The sequence below is a fragment of the Sparus aurata genome, chromosome 3 (genome assembly GCF_900880675.1).
Source record: "Sparus aurata chromosome 3, fSpaAur1.1, whole genome shotgun sequence".
Lineage (NCBI taxonomy): Eukaryota > Metazoa > Chordata > Actinopteri > Spariformes > Sparidae > Sparus > Sparus aurata.
The window spans coordinates 4,711,252-4,727,377 of NC_044189.1; the positions used below are offsets into that span (position 1 = coordinate 4,711,252).

General features: G+C 44.8%; 1 protein-coding gene across 1 annotated transcript in view; it reads right to left on the minus strand.

Annotated features, from left to right (window-relative positions):
- The window catches only part of LOC115579192 (glutamate receptor ionotropic, NMDA 2D-like), a 224,159-nt gene extending 219,751 nt beyond the window's left edge, over positions 1–4,408 (minus strand). The window contains exon 1 of the mRNA XM_030412752.1: positions 3,986–4,408. The gene's annotated coding sequence lies outside the window, so the exon portion shown is untranslated. The remainder of the gene's footprint in view (positions 1–3,985) is intronic.
- Positions 4,409–16,126: the final 11,718 nt, after the last annotated feature.

Sequence of the window (16,126 nt, forward strand, 5' to 3'; positions counted from 1 at the left end):
GTTGAGGGAAATATACAGATTAGGAACAAATTAAGGGAAAAAAACAAGGTATAATGTTAGAAGTGAAGGTTTCTGCAAACCACAGATACGCACTTTTTACATCAGGAGGTGGAAGTAAGGAGGCGGCGTGATTTGAGTCTGTGGGGACGTTTCCAGACGTGTTTTCGGCGATTAACATCGAACCATCTCCAGGCGTTTTCAGCCAGTTCATGATGTTTTCCTGAACCTAACCAAGTGGTGTTTGTGCCTAAACCCAGTGGTGTGCACAAGGGGGGTGCTAGAGATTAGACTAAATTGCCCCCTTGGCTGGTTAAAACATGATAAACTGCCATCTTGGGTGGCAAAACGCGCACTAAAGTGCCCTCTTTGGAGCCAAAACGCCCGCTCAAGTGCCCTCTTGGGAGCCAAAACGAGCGCTAAAGTGCCCTCTTTGGAGCCAAAACGCGCGCTAAAGTGCCCTCTTTGGAGCCAAAACGCCCGCTCAAGTGCCCTCTTGGGAGCCAAAACGAGCGCTAAAGTGCCCTCTTTGGAGCCAAAACGCCCGCTCAAGTGCCCTCTTGGGAGCCAAAACGCGCGCCAAAATGCCCTTCTTTTCGCCCCTGCCCTTCAAAAAGTCTGTGCACACCACTGCCTAAACCTGACCAGAGAAAAAGCACAGCGTTGAGACAAGAGGAACAGAAAAACTGAAGTTAAACAACCCAAAACTTTTCTGTGGGATTGCAGTAATGTACTTTGCTAACATTTATTCTGCCAATTGGGTAGAAAAGCCAACATGAAGTGTCTCGGTGACGTGTTGGTGTCAACAGCTCCAGTACTCACAGATCAGATACCAACATCATTCTTCAAGACACATTCCTTAATTTAGTGTCTTTCTGTGAGACTACCCTCACAGATTCATCAGTTTCCCTACACATGTTGTCCAATATGCACTTTTTTGAGATTATAATGCCAATAAAGGTGCTTCAGGTGATTCCAGTGAAGTTAACGTTCTCTACATTGATGTCACATTTATTTCTAAACTGCTTCCGTTAATGTTCGAGAACCACATGCATGAAACATGTGAATATATATGTTGATATTGGAATCCTTTACTCTGTAATACCTGTATCAGCACGCCAACAGCTAGTACGGACCTGCTGACTGTGAAGGCCACAGCATCTGATCCACATAATCACATACATTAACCCACAAACAGGGAGTCAAACGCGAGATATAAAGGCTTAAAGAAAAGAAGCAAACATGCTGCTGCTGCTGTTCGACTCTAATCAAATTTCTTCTGATGTTCAGGAGCTCGAGCGACAACCTGAAAAAAACCAACCGTCCCGTCTTTTGAATCCCCGAGGGGAAAACGAGGCTGAGCTGTTTTCTGCTGCAACTCAGCTACAAGAAGAACTTCAATTAAATGTTGGAAAAAACAAAAAAAACAACACGTGGAATGGAAAAGTTTTGCACCACCGTCGTGACAAAAACAGCTGTCCATCATGAACTTCAATACTGGATGATGCTGCAAAATCCCAGGTGACATCCACAGGCAAACTTTCACAATATCTGCACATTATGGTTATGTTTAATACAAATGTGAGCTTTAACTGCAGGTCTGTGATTGGACGAGAGCTCTGGGCTCCTGCCTGAATCTCCACTGGATGTAAATATAATCTACATTCGATGTTTCCTCACTCACTGCTTCAGATTCCTCTTTTACTTTGTCATCCATCTCTGCTTTTAAACATTTTAAACATCATTTTTTAAAACGAAGAGCAACCATCTGGTCACAACTGACAACTTGATCAATTGTTGTTTAGTATAACAAGTCAGAAAATGGTGAAAAATGTCGATCAGAGTTTCCCAAAGTCCAGAATGACGTCCACAAACCAAAGATATTCAGTTTAAAGACACCAGAAAACGTTCACATTTAAGAAACTAGCTTAAATATGATCAGACTAGTGCAGCCACATCCACTATGAAACAGCTAAAATCGATTCATGGTGCTGGTTCTCAGGTTACTAACTGAGCAGCTTGGAGAGAACAAGATAGATTCAGGATCTTTAAAATGCCATCGCTGAGATCATGTGCAGCTCCGGTCGTGTTTCACTTCTCCTCCTGTTGAACCACTTTGTCTATCACAGTCAGAGCCACAGTGAGTCTGACAGCAGCTCTAGTCGCCATCTTTATCCTTTCATTTCATTTTAAAAGGCGCCTGACATGAAGAGAGCCACCCGTATCCATATCACTTTTTTTTTTTTGACGAAAGGCGGCGTGGGTGACCCGAGGCTCGCGCGATGCCTCGGCTGCACAGACGGCCTCAAAAATTAAAAAAAGAAACAGGTAAGAGAAAGCGAGAGTGAATATTGAATAAGCCTCGCAGCCTTCGAGGGTCTCAGCCAGGAAGCCACCGTCTTTATCCATCACACCTTGTCCGGCTCGAGTATCTAACAAGAGATAAAAAATGCTCGGATCGAGCCAAACGGTCTGCTGGCCTCAGAAGCAGAGCCACCAGAACTCTGCTGCCTCAGCAGTCTGCGGCCTCAAAATGGTGGAGGCAGGAAAACAGTGCAGCCAAGATGCTGTTTTTTTTTTCCTCTACTACTAGCAGGGGCACAAGGTCACACAAACATGTCCAAGATGTCAATCAACGCAGAATTCAGGTTGTCGGCATGGTTACTATCAGCTGAGATGGAGAGCACTGCACAGCTACTGACGCAAAGGAGGAAACCTGTAGTTTATATTTTACAGACGCTGGATGTCAGATATCCGAGCAGGTGGGATTTCTCAGAGGAGAGAAGTCGGAGAGCATCTCTGCACAGTCCTTTCCGTGCATTCACAGCACCTAACAGGTGAGCAGACGGAGAAAATAAGAGTGTTTTTCTGCTAATTTCACACTGACCGGCAGCTCCCACTCTGCCATGTAACTCCATTACAGGCTCCACCATATATCAGCAGGAAACACTCATACAGGCCGCCGTGTGTAGAGAAACACTACATGACTGGAAATCCAATTCAAACTGTTGAATCACTCACACACACACACACACACACACACACACACAGAAGTGAAACTACATCATCATCATCATCATCAGTGTTTCATATTTGCTTTGAGGAATTGTGTTGTGGTGGTGGCAGGGGAGGATGAGGAGGAGGAGGGTGGATGAAGGGGTGCATGCTCCCAGCACTGAATCCCAATTTCCCCTGTCTGTCCTGGGGAGTGATCTCCACACACGCAGCCTGCTGCTCGCTGGTGCACCAGCTGCTGATGTGCGCACACACACATACAGAAAGAGAGAGAGACTGATCCTGGATCTGATAGCTGCCCTACAGCTAATAATACTGAAAGGGGGAGAAAGAGAGGGGGAGGAGGGGAGGAGGAGGGGAGGGGAGATGTGAGTCCTCTCGGTGCGGTCAAGGCAGCCGCTGGAGAGGGCAGAACGCACATATGCGCAACAACCGGTTGGGAAATTGCAGAATGCAAATGCCTGCACGCTGCAGTCACGTCTGCGGCTGCTCGCACAAAATGTCACATCCGAACCAGAACCACATCTGGCTGCAAGTTGAGTTCTGACTTGGAGCGCGACAGACGGACAGATGCGAGGCGGGATGGAGGGGACTGCGCACCGGTCCGCACATGTGTATGTGTGTGTGTGCGCGCGTCTGGGTGAAAAAGACAGCCACACACACACACACACACACACACACGGCCATGTCGGCACGCACGCGCATCAATGACAGAGGGGTCAAAGCCTCGCGCACCGGCCCGGCTGCGTCCTGTCCGTGACAGCGCGAGCCCCGGCTGAGGGAGCCCGGCGGTGCACACACATGCACGGCCGGCCCCTCCGAGGGATGCAGCGGCGGCAGCCCCGGGATGTGAAGGGCACCGCCGGAGACAGTTTGTCTGAGACGCGGCGCAACATTTTCACCTTCAGCGTGAGACACAGAGCAGGAGACGAGCGGAGGGTCCAGGATGAGACAGGGGAAACATTGTACTCACTGTGTTCAGGAGCCCGGCTGCACTCTTCTTCCTCTTCTTCCTCTCTTTTTGCTCTCCGCGTCTTGTGTCCGTGCACCACAATCCATCCGTCCATCATCCTCCCTCCGCTGGACATTTCCTGCGGCATAAGAGCCCTGATCGATTCTAATGTTGCGGGGTAACGTCCTCGGGATGAAACGAAAACATGTCACCACCTTCCTCCCTCCTCTTCTTCACCAAAAAAAAAAAAAAAAAAGAAGAAGAAGAAGAAAAAGGGGGCAGATAATCACGCGCGCAGCACAGTTTGGACCTTTTCCTCCACTCGGAGAGGCTACATGTTGCTGCCTGCTGCCTCTCTGTCCCTCTCACTCACTCTCTCCTCTCCCCTTATTTTGTTAAAATTCAGTATGTACGCTCTGTCACCTAGCAACGTCTCTCTACCTCTCTCTCTCTCCCTCCCTCCCTCCCTCCATCTCCCTCTCTCTCTCTCCCCTCATCACTTCCTCGCGACACGTGTTGAATGCTAAACTAAGTTGCCCGTGGTGGGATGGTTCCTCCTCCACCTTTTACGCACACGCTGCTTTATTATTTCCCTCCCTCTGTCACTCGTCGTCTCTCCTCGCCCACCTTGTCCCCCGTCCCCTCGCGTCCTCTCCCACCTCCCTCTCTCCTCATCCCTCCCCGAGCCTGCCCTTCCTTCTTTTCCTCTCTCCTCCTCTCCCTCCCCATCTTTCTCTGCTCATCCACTTCATCTCCTGCTTTTCCTCTCTCAGATCTGACGGTGTATTTAACACCTGCACTGCTCAGGTATACTGGAAACAATTAGCTCATTAATCAATCAGCTGGTCACCTAGAAACTGACTCTAATCTTTAAAATAGTCCATGACCCATTGTTACAGTATGAACACTTGCTGACTGCTTTGGCTGAGGTTGTTAATTTTTTGTTTGTGAACGATTACAAAAAAAAAAAAAAACTTGTGGCGGCTCATTAACCCGCAGCAGAAACACGTTGAGATCTTTTGTTTGGCTTCTCTGCATAGTTACATAATGTGCACAGAGTTCATGTACAAGCCTGAAGAGTAACACGTCTGAAGTGTCTGCTTGGGAAATATTGTTCTTTTTAATTTAAAGTTTTAGTGACTTGAAGATGCATCATCAGTCGGCTGTGTAATGAAGTTAAAGGTGCATTGTGTAGTTTTAGGGAAGCAATGAATGACTTAATAACTTCATAAACTAAATAAACAAAAGAAGAACGTTTTCATGTCTGAGTGAACAAACTGACCTTTAAAGGACGACACAGTTAAAGCTGTTTTACTGTTTTTATATGTGGCGGACCCTGCCACTTTTCCAGTTTCAAACAGTGTTCTCAGACCTTATTTTCCTCTGAGAACAGCTCGTTTATCCACTTATGGAAAGAATAAAACCACCTGTAGTGCTATTTATCCATCTGTCTGAGCGATGGGCCGTCCAGGAATCAGGAGCTCGGAGCAGAGTTCAGTGTCTTCCTCAAGGGCATCTCTGCAGTGCCCGGCAGGTGAACTGGCACCTCTACAGCAACCAGTCCACACTCCATACTGACCGGTCCAAGCAACAGTCTACCATACGTCCCAAAGCCAAGACCCTACAGTCCAAGCTTCTGCCACCCAATTGGGTTTTTGACCTTTACTGGCTTACCAAGGTTATTCAAACACCAGATGTTAAACTGTTAAAGTGTTTTGGTGAGGTGAAGCGTCGTGGCTCTGCCGTAAAAGAAGCTGATGCACTTGTGTAGTAGAAGATTAATCTGTGATCAAAAAGTGTTTCCAACCTTATTTTTAACTTTCAAATACAGACTCAGTTTGAATCCTTTGCTGCATTCACAGAAAAAACTGTCTGTTTTGTAAATTGGGAGTAAAGCTGCTCTGGGGAGTAAAGCTGCTGTGGGGAGTGAAGCTGCTCTGGGGAGTAAAGCTGCTGTTGGGAGTGAAGCTGCTGTGGGGAGTGAAGCTGCTGTTGGGAGTGAAGCTGCTGTCTAGTCTGGTGGTAAGGCAGCAGATACTTCTGTATCTGTTGTCAGCTGGCAGCAGAGTGGACAGACTGTAGCTGGGTGGGCGTCATCTTTTTGTATCTTTGGGCTCTGTGCAGACATCTCACTTGATCAATGACGATGGTGGTCTGTAGATGGTACCAGTGATGTTCCGGGCAGTTTCAATCTCCCACTGTAGAGCCTTCCTGTCTTGTGATGAACCACAGCAGTTTGTGATGTTTCCAGTCAGGATGCTTTCTATTGCTCCTCTGTAAAATTAACGCAAATCTGGCTCCAGAATTTCACCTCCTCAAGAAGTAGAGCCTTTTCTGTGCTTTTTTTAATCAGATTGTTGATGTTTGATTACCGTGATTGGTTCTCTGTGATGGTAAATCACAAAACACCTCGGCTCCATTGATGTTAGAGACTTTGTCGAGGGGATTACGTCCTATTAAATTAGATTCCATCACGGCCTTAATACATTTAAAATGCTGTTTACAGATTTAGTTTTATAACAGTAAGAGAGCAGATAATAGAATGATGAAAGGACACTTTACATAATTAGCACTGACTTTACTTTTAATAATCTGAGCTTAATTTGATGCCATTTCCGCACCTAAACAATAAAACTTTAAAAGCTTCATGTTTTCTTGACGGATGTGATGTTCTGTCACCACTGACCATGTGTGGTTGAAAAAGACATGTCACTGACGGGACTCTGTTAAAGTATAGATTCATTAATTTGTCAATTTACAGGGGCAATGTGAAACTTCTGTCTGTGCTGGAAGTCGGTTTATAAGTTTATGTACTCAGACTCCATTTCTAAACCGACATTAGCTACCATTGCTCTCTCTCAAAGAAATCCACAGTCCATCAGCGTTAAACAACTTAAACAAGAAATCGTCAAACGTCTCGTGTAGTCAACAGAGAGAGACGGGGAGGTCTCACGTATTCACATCATTGTAAAATCAACTCACATGGCCTTTAAGAAAGTGCGTAATACATTAAAATTGCTATAAACTATGACATTGAGCCTTTTTAATGACTCACTGAAACCAATTATGTTTATTGTCAAAAAAAAGAAATGCAGCGTTATGTAACTGTTTATTGTTAGAGGCTAAAAATATGTTTAAAAGATTGTTTCTTCCTTTATTTGTCAGCTGAAAATGATTCCTCTCTTTTTTCCTATTTACCTCCACCGCACCTCGCTCTTCCTCCTCCTCCTCCTCCATCTTTACCACACTGTCGTAAAAAAATGAGAACAATTCATGTCCCACTTTGAATCAGCATCCAGCGCCTCTGAAGATGAGTAATGAACCGCTGTGAATAAACATGTACTTCACTCCTCTCGCTGTTGCTCGAATTCACATCTTGTAATTTCTCCTCCTAATTGTGGCAAACAGCAAAACTTTTCATTTCCCGCCGCCTCCCTCTGCTGCCCGGAGGGGGATGGATGATAATTACCGCTGGGGTTTGTTCTTCAGAAACGTGTCTGCCAACTTTTTTTCTTCCCCTCCTCCTCCTCCCCCTCAACACACATGCTCCATTCACACATTCTCCCACTGAAGTTAATGACAGTTTCATGATTGAGCTCTCAAAAGAGGAAACTCTCTGGCCAATTAGACTTAATCTAAAATCATTTGTATCTCCACAAATTATTACCTTCCTCCGTTGTCAAAAATTACTCTCCGCCACGTGTAATTACTGCAGAGCGTTCTCATCAGAAGACATCTGCATGAAAAGCGCGTCGCCGTTATCGCTTACATGATCGTCGGAGTGCTCGAGAGCCGCTGCTCTTTAAGATGTCGAGTAATCGTCAGTGCTGGAGTTTATTTTTAGTGCTCTGTAAAGAGACAGACAGCAGTAATTTTTAGCTCTAAAAAGGGTGAGAAACGTGCTTTCATCTATCTTTATCTGACTCAAATCCTCCTTGTTCAGGACAGCAGAGTGTATGAAATGATCTCTCAGCACTTTTATCTTCCACCAGCCCGTCATCGTTAATGGACCAGTGAGTGTGTGTGTGTGAGCGACCCACAAAGATGAAGACAAGACGAGATTGTTGTTGTTGGTTTGTGAGTTTCCTTCCTCTCTCCTCTAAAAACACTTGTTCCTCCGCCTGCTGCCGTGGTACATGTTGTTTTCCTGGGAAATAAATATAGAAAAGGCGAACAGTGGCAGCAGCCGGTCCGGCCAGTCAGTGGGCTCCGAGACATTTAAAAATAGGTCCTAATTATCAGAGAAAGCCTCGGACGGACAGACAGGCGGCCATCTTGGTTCTTGTTTACGCTGCGGTGCTGCTTTTGTAAATTGGACGCCGGGAATCGACTTCTGGGCTCTAAAAAGCCTGCCTGCCAGAGTCCTAATGCACTGGAGAGAGAGACTGGTGAGGGGAAAATACAAAGAGGGTGCACACACACACACAAACACACACACACACACACACACACACACAGCAGATTAAGATGCAGCACATAGTGGCAGGCATGCAAACACAACAGAGTGTGCATGTGCTAATTTCTTTCATTGGACCAGCAGAACTCATACTGACACATGCACAGGCATTTAATTTACTAATACATCCCCTTTGTAGTGTGATTACTTTAAAAGTCACTTAAGGATCCAGTAAAAATGATCCTCTGTTGGGTCAATGCAGTGCAGGAAGTCACAAGTCCTGTCCTGTCATTTGTTTCTCATTGATTAGTATTAAAGATCAAACAAACACAAGACAGAGGGTGGAGTGAGTTTGTTGGATGATGCTGGCGAATGAGCTCAAAACAGCCAGAGGAAGAAGCTGGATCATGGCGGAGGGCTGGAGAGGCGTGAGCGTGGCACAGCAGGGGAATTACAGGTAAGTTGGCAGGTGAGATGACGATGACGATGCTGGATCACAAAGATATGCGGCCAAAAAAAATCCAAATGCTCCTCCTTTTCCCTCTTTTTGGAGGATGCACCGCTACTTTCCTTCGTGGCCTCACATATCCCAAGATTCTTTGCGCACCCAAAAAAGAAAAAAGGAGAGAAAATGGCGACATCGCGTGGCATAGATCGTCACTTTCGAGTGGGCGGCAGAAATGGTGACGTAATGGTAAAACATCTGGAGACGCAACCAGGAAATGCTACAAAGGCTAGACGGGTTAACAACGTCTCTCTGAAGGACTCGCCTTCGAAGACCACAAAGGCCGGGTCCTTCGAAGGATGCAGACCCTGAACTGAGACACAGAAACTGTGACTAACAACTAGATTTTGACCTTGACGTGTTTTACAGCACAGGTGAAAGTAAGATTCTGGTGATGTGAGCGGTTGGAGAGCTTCACTGCAGGCCGATGGACTGATGAGGAGCTGGTGTGCAGGTGAGAGGAGCCATGATGTGATTGCAGGCAGGTGTGTTCACTAATCAGAGCTGTGGGCCAGGAGCTGCTCTAACTCCCACATTCAAAATGTCTAAAAAAGAAAAACTAAAAAAAGACAGCTGGGTACTCACGTTATCCCAAAAGTTCTTAACGACTGTCAAAGGAAGGAAGGAGGGAAGGTGGTGAATTAAATAGATTTTCATCAGCAGGGATCGTTGTTTAACAAGGAAGACAGCAACTCCCATGATTCCACTTTGTGAAACACAGGATAGTATTAAAGATATTTCTACATGTGCTCAGGAGCACGGTGTAAAAAACTGTTGTCAGTGAACAGACTGTTTCGAACAACACTCACTGAGACCCTGGAATGATTCAAACACACAGGAACTCCTCACAGTCTTCACACTGGTTCACCGGTTTCCAACAGGTAGAACAAAACTCAACATGCAGAGAGATTGTTTTCCTCTCCTGCGTTCATCCAGCGGCTGTGAGAAAAGATTTCCACCGCAGCCGAAGGCGATGTGAGAATAAATCAGACTCAGCTTTAAATCATCTTCCAGCGTCGACGACACATGAGGAGAGGCCGAAGTTTGGAATTGATTTGAGTTTCTTAAATATCAGAGTTTTAGTGCTCCAACTGCTGCAGGAAACAAAACCAGCGGTGTGTGTGTGTCAGAAACGCTAACGTGACGGGAATCAGCGCTTTCATTTGGTCGGCTGATGTCCACTGTGTGTGTGTGTGTGTGTGTCCTAAGTTCACTTCTCCACCGCTGACGTAGTGTGTGTTGATGGGCGAGCACCTCGCTCTGAAAATAGACCTTCCCTCTGACCTGCAGGATGGTTTCGTAATAACAGAGTATGCTGCCGTCACACTCCTGCAGATGAAGTATCAGTGGCTGTCGGCAGAGGAAAAAAGGTTCCGGAGAACCTGATGTATCATCAGCCAGAGATACGGCGGTTCAGGGGTTGTTCCCTCGTTGTGGCTCTGAAGATTTCGTTTAGATATTTGGAGGTCTGACGTCAAACACAGATGCTTTGTAGGTCAAATAAATGTTTGACATGTGAATAATTGGATAAATGTGTAGTTAAGACAGGAAAGCTTTGAGATCAGAAGACGGTTCGGACTCAACATGAGGTGAGCTGGTATGTTATTGTGTGAGGAGCGTTACGACTCGTGAAAAGGCCAAAAACTTCCGCTTTGGTGTAAAGAAACTTTGGAGATTTTCCTCTAACGCAACCATGAAGATGTTGGTTTTTAACGCCTCAACAACTCTTCAATGAATTGCCGTGAACTTTGGTATGAAAGTGTTTCCACTTGGGATGTTGTTTTTAAAAATCTTCGGTAATTTCTCAAGATGCCATAATAAGATCAAAGTTTTTACTTCCTTGATCTTTACTAAATACCTGTATAATGTTGTAATTAACAGATGTTAGCACACTAACATGTTTAACTAAAATGTTGTATATCGTTAACCTGCTAAACATCGAGGAAAATATCAAATCTTAGATGCATCACAATTCTCTCTTGAAAGATTATGTCTCGACGCAGAAACGTCAATAATCGGAAGCCTGAAACAATGTTGACTGTGCTGTAGATTTCTGATGTGCGTGTCGTCTTTACATTCTCAGCTTTTTCTCCAGCTTTAGTGAGGACGGCTGAGCAAAAGATAACGGAAAGAAATTCAACTGTACGCATCAAAAACCTTCAATTTTGAGGCATCACGGTGGCGGTGGCATCAATAATGGGTCGCCCTCAGAATCGTGATGTGCGGTCATGTAGAAGTAGACACCTGGAGGGACAGCTGATCCACCGAGAAGCTGAAGTACAGCATTTCGTGAAGTATTCATTCACCCTCACAGACTGCTGACATGATACTCAACAGTGTTCAACGTGATCTGAGGATGTTTAAATTTGTATTCTGAGCCTGGAACCGTCAGGCCGGGTCTTGTTCCCTGAGGCTCCATCGGGTCAAGACTCATTTTTATTCATTTTATATTTAATTATCTTTTAGGAGATGTGAGCTTGTGAAACCGCGGTGTCAAACAAGTGGCACATGGCCCCGCCTCCGGCCCCTGCCAGCGCTCGGTGTGACATTTAGGAGCTTGTCAGCTCGTCCCCCTCTGTGGACTGGAAATGAAGTGAAGAGGAAATTAGCACCGTGAGAATTGTCCTCGCGGCGGGAGAAGTCTGAGGTATGGAGCAACTTTTGACATTAGTGCCGGCAGTGACAGGGCAGCCACGGGGCTTGTGAAATGTCAACAGGGTGAAAACCTGCTATTAAAAAGTGTAAGTCTGCAGAAGCATATGTGACGGGAAGTATTTAAGTTTTAATCACATTCAGGCTCGTCACATGCCGCTTGAGTCTGTCCTGATCTTTAGATTTATATTATTTTATTACCGAGAACTTATCGACATTGACAGCAGACAAACATTTGCACAGTTGAGCTTGTTTGGCTTTGCAAGTTTCCATCCACTGATGTGTGAACTGTATATAGTTTATTTACATATTAATGCGTATAAAGTGATGAAGCACCCTGACAGAGTGAGCAGGATGAAACAAAGCAGGCTGCTAACGGAAACGTAAATAATATGAACGAACAAGACGAGCGTGAAACAAGTCTTTATATGTGAGACTGAATCAACTTCTCCATGTTCAGAAAGACGTCAGAAAGTCCGACTCGGCAGGTAAACAGTAACTTTGACATATAAACGCAACGATGTGAGTAATAATCTTCTCTGTATCAACATGAAACACGGTTGACTGCTTTAGTTCCCTCAAGTGAAGCTGTTAAATCCACACACACTACATTCTTTAAGCTGAATTTCTGGACTGGTTGCAGTTGATTCAGGTCACCTGTGTGCAGGCTGTGGAGACGACCGCTGCTGATTAATGAATGAAAGCAGCTCGAGGTCGTTCCCTTCTCAGCCGATCAGGGTGTGACGACTCGACGCCCTTTAGTGACGGCTTAAGAGAGGTGGATAACGGGGCACCTGGGTAATCCTGAATTCTGAACTCTTCTGTCCCCGACACACTGCAGACCTCGTCCAAAAACTGAGATTTCTTCGTTGTCCTTGATCTTCCTTTGGGAAATTGGGAGCATCAGAAGTCACTATTTAATCAGATCACCTGCATCGGGGCTTATTTTGTGCAAGAGTGACGCTTTCCTTTTAAAAAGCCTGATGCCTGAAGGTTTCTTTTGTTTTCTGTCTTAACTGAACCTCTTGATGTCCAGGCTGCTCTGTACACCTTCAGTTTTATCCCATTTCAATCTATCGGGGACTCTAGAGGCGATAAAAAAAGACACGTTTCAAGTTTCATTATCCCCTGAAAAGACACTATTTGAGTGATTGTTGGCATTCCGTGTAAATATATATCATTTATTCATATTTGTACGTTGACTGGAGGTATTTTCCTGCTCTCACTCTGTACTCACATGCATCCTTTTAATCACAGCAGTGCGCTTCACAAGAACAGATTTATTATTAACACCTTACACAGGGAGTGTTTGACTGGTTATGAAACTGTTTAAAATGTATCAATGTGACCTACATAAGAGTATCTTAATTCTATAGAGTTATTCAAATGCCCGTTACCAGGTCGGATTCCCTCTTATCAGGATGGCGTAAGTCGTAAAATGTAAAAGTATTTTTACGGCAGACTGCTGAGGAGGTATTGTGGACGCTCACAGCCTGAAGGAGGAAGCTGCTTCGTGTTGCAGTGGCAGTAAAAGAAAGTTTGCTTCGTTTGTCCATTTGTCGTATTACAGTTTAGAAAGATTAGAAAGTAGTTTTTGTTTTTTTAAATCTGTTGCTTCTTAATCTTAGTTGCTTCCGAAACAACTGCACATTAGCCTGATCCAGATGTTTACGATGATTGGAGGCTGTGCTCGTTCTGCTTTTGTCCACGAACGAAACAACAAAATAAGTTCTTTGTTGCAGCTTTTTACACAGTTGAAGTTTGACGATCAAAATCGATGCAACCAAACTTCGAGTAAGATTGGGGTGCGTTACTCTCGTAGCACCTGTAACTCCTAGATTCCATCAGATACGTGTCCGCTGCGTTACGTCTCCAGGGTCTCTACACATGAACACGAGCATTGACAACATTGTTTGTGTACAGAATTTACTAAAAAAGTTTGTGGACATCTCACGTTAGCAGTAGCTTCTTCCTCTAGCCGTCGTCATGGCAGCCCAGACGTACTCTGGGATCGACACATCTGGGTAGAGTGTATGTGGTTCAGTTGAGTGATGTGTAGAGACCCTGGTGATACTAAGAGCAAAGTTCCATGTTGTTTCGAGACTTTTTAGTGTTTTAAAAATAGCAATTTTGATGCTATCATAAAAGTGCCTGTAGCACTCCCATTGAAAATGAGTTTGACCCGAAAACGAAAATACGGTAAATCTTAAAAGTGCCTCTTTCATCGTAATTATGCTTTTACATGAAGGTTTGACTGTTATACATTCACAAAAAGACCCTAGGTTGCATTTTGGCGTCCAGCTCCGACAGTCCGAAGCCCTCTGTCACAAATACGCAGGACTTCTATTTCTGGCGGGTTCTGGAGCACGACGCAGCAATTCAGCTGAATTTAGCACAGAGCAGACAGGAAGTAACGCACCGAAACAACAATATAACATCTAGTTACTTTTCAAAATAAAACACTCCATGTTCACATCAGCACAGAAATCTAAAAAAAGAGCGAAACACAAGCTCTTCTGCTAATCGGTCGGGAACACTTCCTGTTGTTGTTTTTATAACATATATACCTATAACTGCGGCCGCGGGTGATTATGTGATTATTGCAGGAACTCCTCAGTCTCGCGGCGCCAGCTGTCGACCGTTCTGCACCGTGACGGACTCCAGGAGTAGACGGAGTCCAGCCTCTGGTCCTGTAACGCCAAACTAGCCCATTGAAGCTGCCTGTTGTTGTCACTCCCTGCTGTGCTGAGTTTGTTGTTTCCCTGCAGGGAGAGAGGAGGTCAAAGCCTAACACTGTACGTTCTCTACATTCACTTCATAACTAATTCACTGTGTGTTGGTCGAAGCTGTAAAACACTCAGTCAACAGCAGAACAGTGTTGTGATGCTGGATTTTGGAGAACTCACCAGGCTGAGCAAGCATTCAGCCAGTTTGTCAGAACTCAAATTGAAGCTGACCAAAACATTTAGGCTGCTGCGGGGACGCCTGGCGAGGAGCGGAGATGCTTTCTGGAAGTGTAATTCAGTGAAACAACTCGTAGGTAGTATCTGAATCCTCTGTAACACAATAGGAACTGAGCTCAAATAAATCATCTGGGGTATAGATGTGTGTGTGCGTGTGTGTGTTCTCTGTGCCTGATGAATAAAAGCATCACATTACCATAAGCTAATCCTAAAGCTGCACATTTATCATCTGGAAAATTTAGACAGCAAAGCGAAAGTCAAAACAATCTATTCAACTAACGGGGGAAATGAATTACTTTGGAACTCTGCCACGGAAACATGAATGCCTCCGTGGCCTATTTTAAAGGATTTTTTTCAATCTATATGGAGGATTACGGAGGACAAATTAAAACAAGCATTTGCATTTTTTTCACTTATGAACAGCCTCTTTGAACACTGTCGATATTAAGACACGTGGTGCAGCTACAGAACGTCTAGTTTTAGTCTCAAACTGTTCTTTGTTTCTTTTTACTGAACTCTTTACTGACTATGTAAACATCTTGGCCAGAGAAGACAGATGGTTAGAAAGAGGAGTGGGAGAATCCATCTATGTCAAACTGGAACGACCGTTCACCCAACTACAATGCAGTTCTGAGTTTCCTCCACAGACAGCTTGACAACCATTCATACCTGGGCTCACCTTACTCCAGCAACCCACACGAAGGCCGGTTGGGTCAACGACCTACAAGTGGCCCTCTGTAAGGACACTCCCACACAGAGTTTAAAACCTTAGCTGTGCCTCAATTCAGGGTCTGCATCCTTCGAAGGACCCGGCCTTTTAAATTTAGATTAAATGTGATTGTCCTTCCAGCGCCTCGTAAACACTTGAGGTTGGGCAGCTGATCGAGAACTTCATCGACGTCGTTCAGAAGGAGCAGAAACAGTTGTTGTGTCTCAATTCAGGGTCTGCATCCTCTGAAGGACCCGGCCTTTACGGTCTTCGAAGGTGAGTCCTTTGGAGAGACCTTGTTAACCACGTCAGCCGTTGTTAAATGGGACGGTCTAGCCTTCGGAGCATTTCCTGGTTGCATCACCAGATGTTTTACCCTTACGTCACCATTTCTGCCTCCCAGGCCTGCAAAAGTGATGATCTACTCCACGTGATTTCACCATTTTCTCTCTTTTTTTCTTTTTCAGGCGTGCAAAGAATCTTGGGATATGTGAGGCCACGAAGGATAGTACACTCTTAAAACTGCTGGGTTGAAAATAACCCAATTTGGGTTATTTGGGTAACCCAACGCTGGTACAGAGTTGGACCTGTCCAACGCTGGGTTGTTTTAGACCAGCAGGGTTGGGTTATGGGCTTGACCCAGCATGTTGGGTTGAGACTGTATACCCAAAAATGGGTTAAAAACAACTCTGCTGTTGGGTTAATGTTATCCAATAAATGGGCTAAAATAGAACCATGTTGTTGGGTTATATTAACAAATAAAATGGGCTAAAACACAGCCATGTTGTTGGGTTAATGTTACCAAATAAGTGGGTTAAAATCAAAATGTTGGTTTGAGAGCAAAATTAGCATCAATTAATGAACATTAACCTTAGTATTATAAAATGAAATTGTTATTAAACATGAAATTATGAAATTATTCAACAAAAGAAGTACA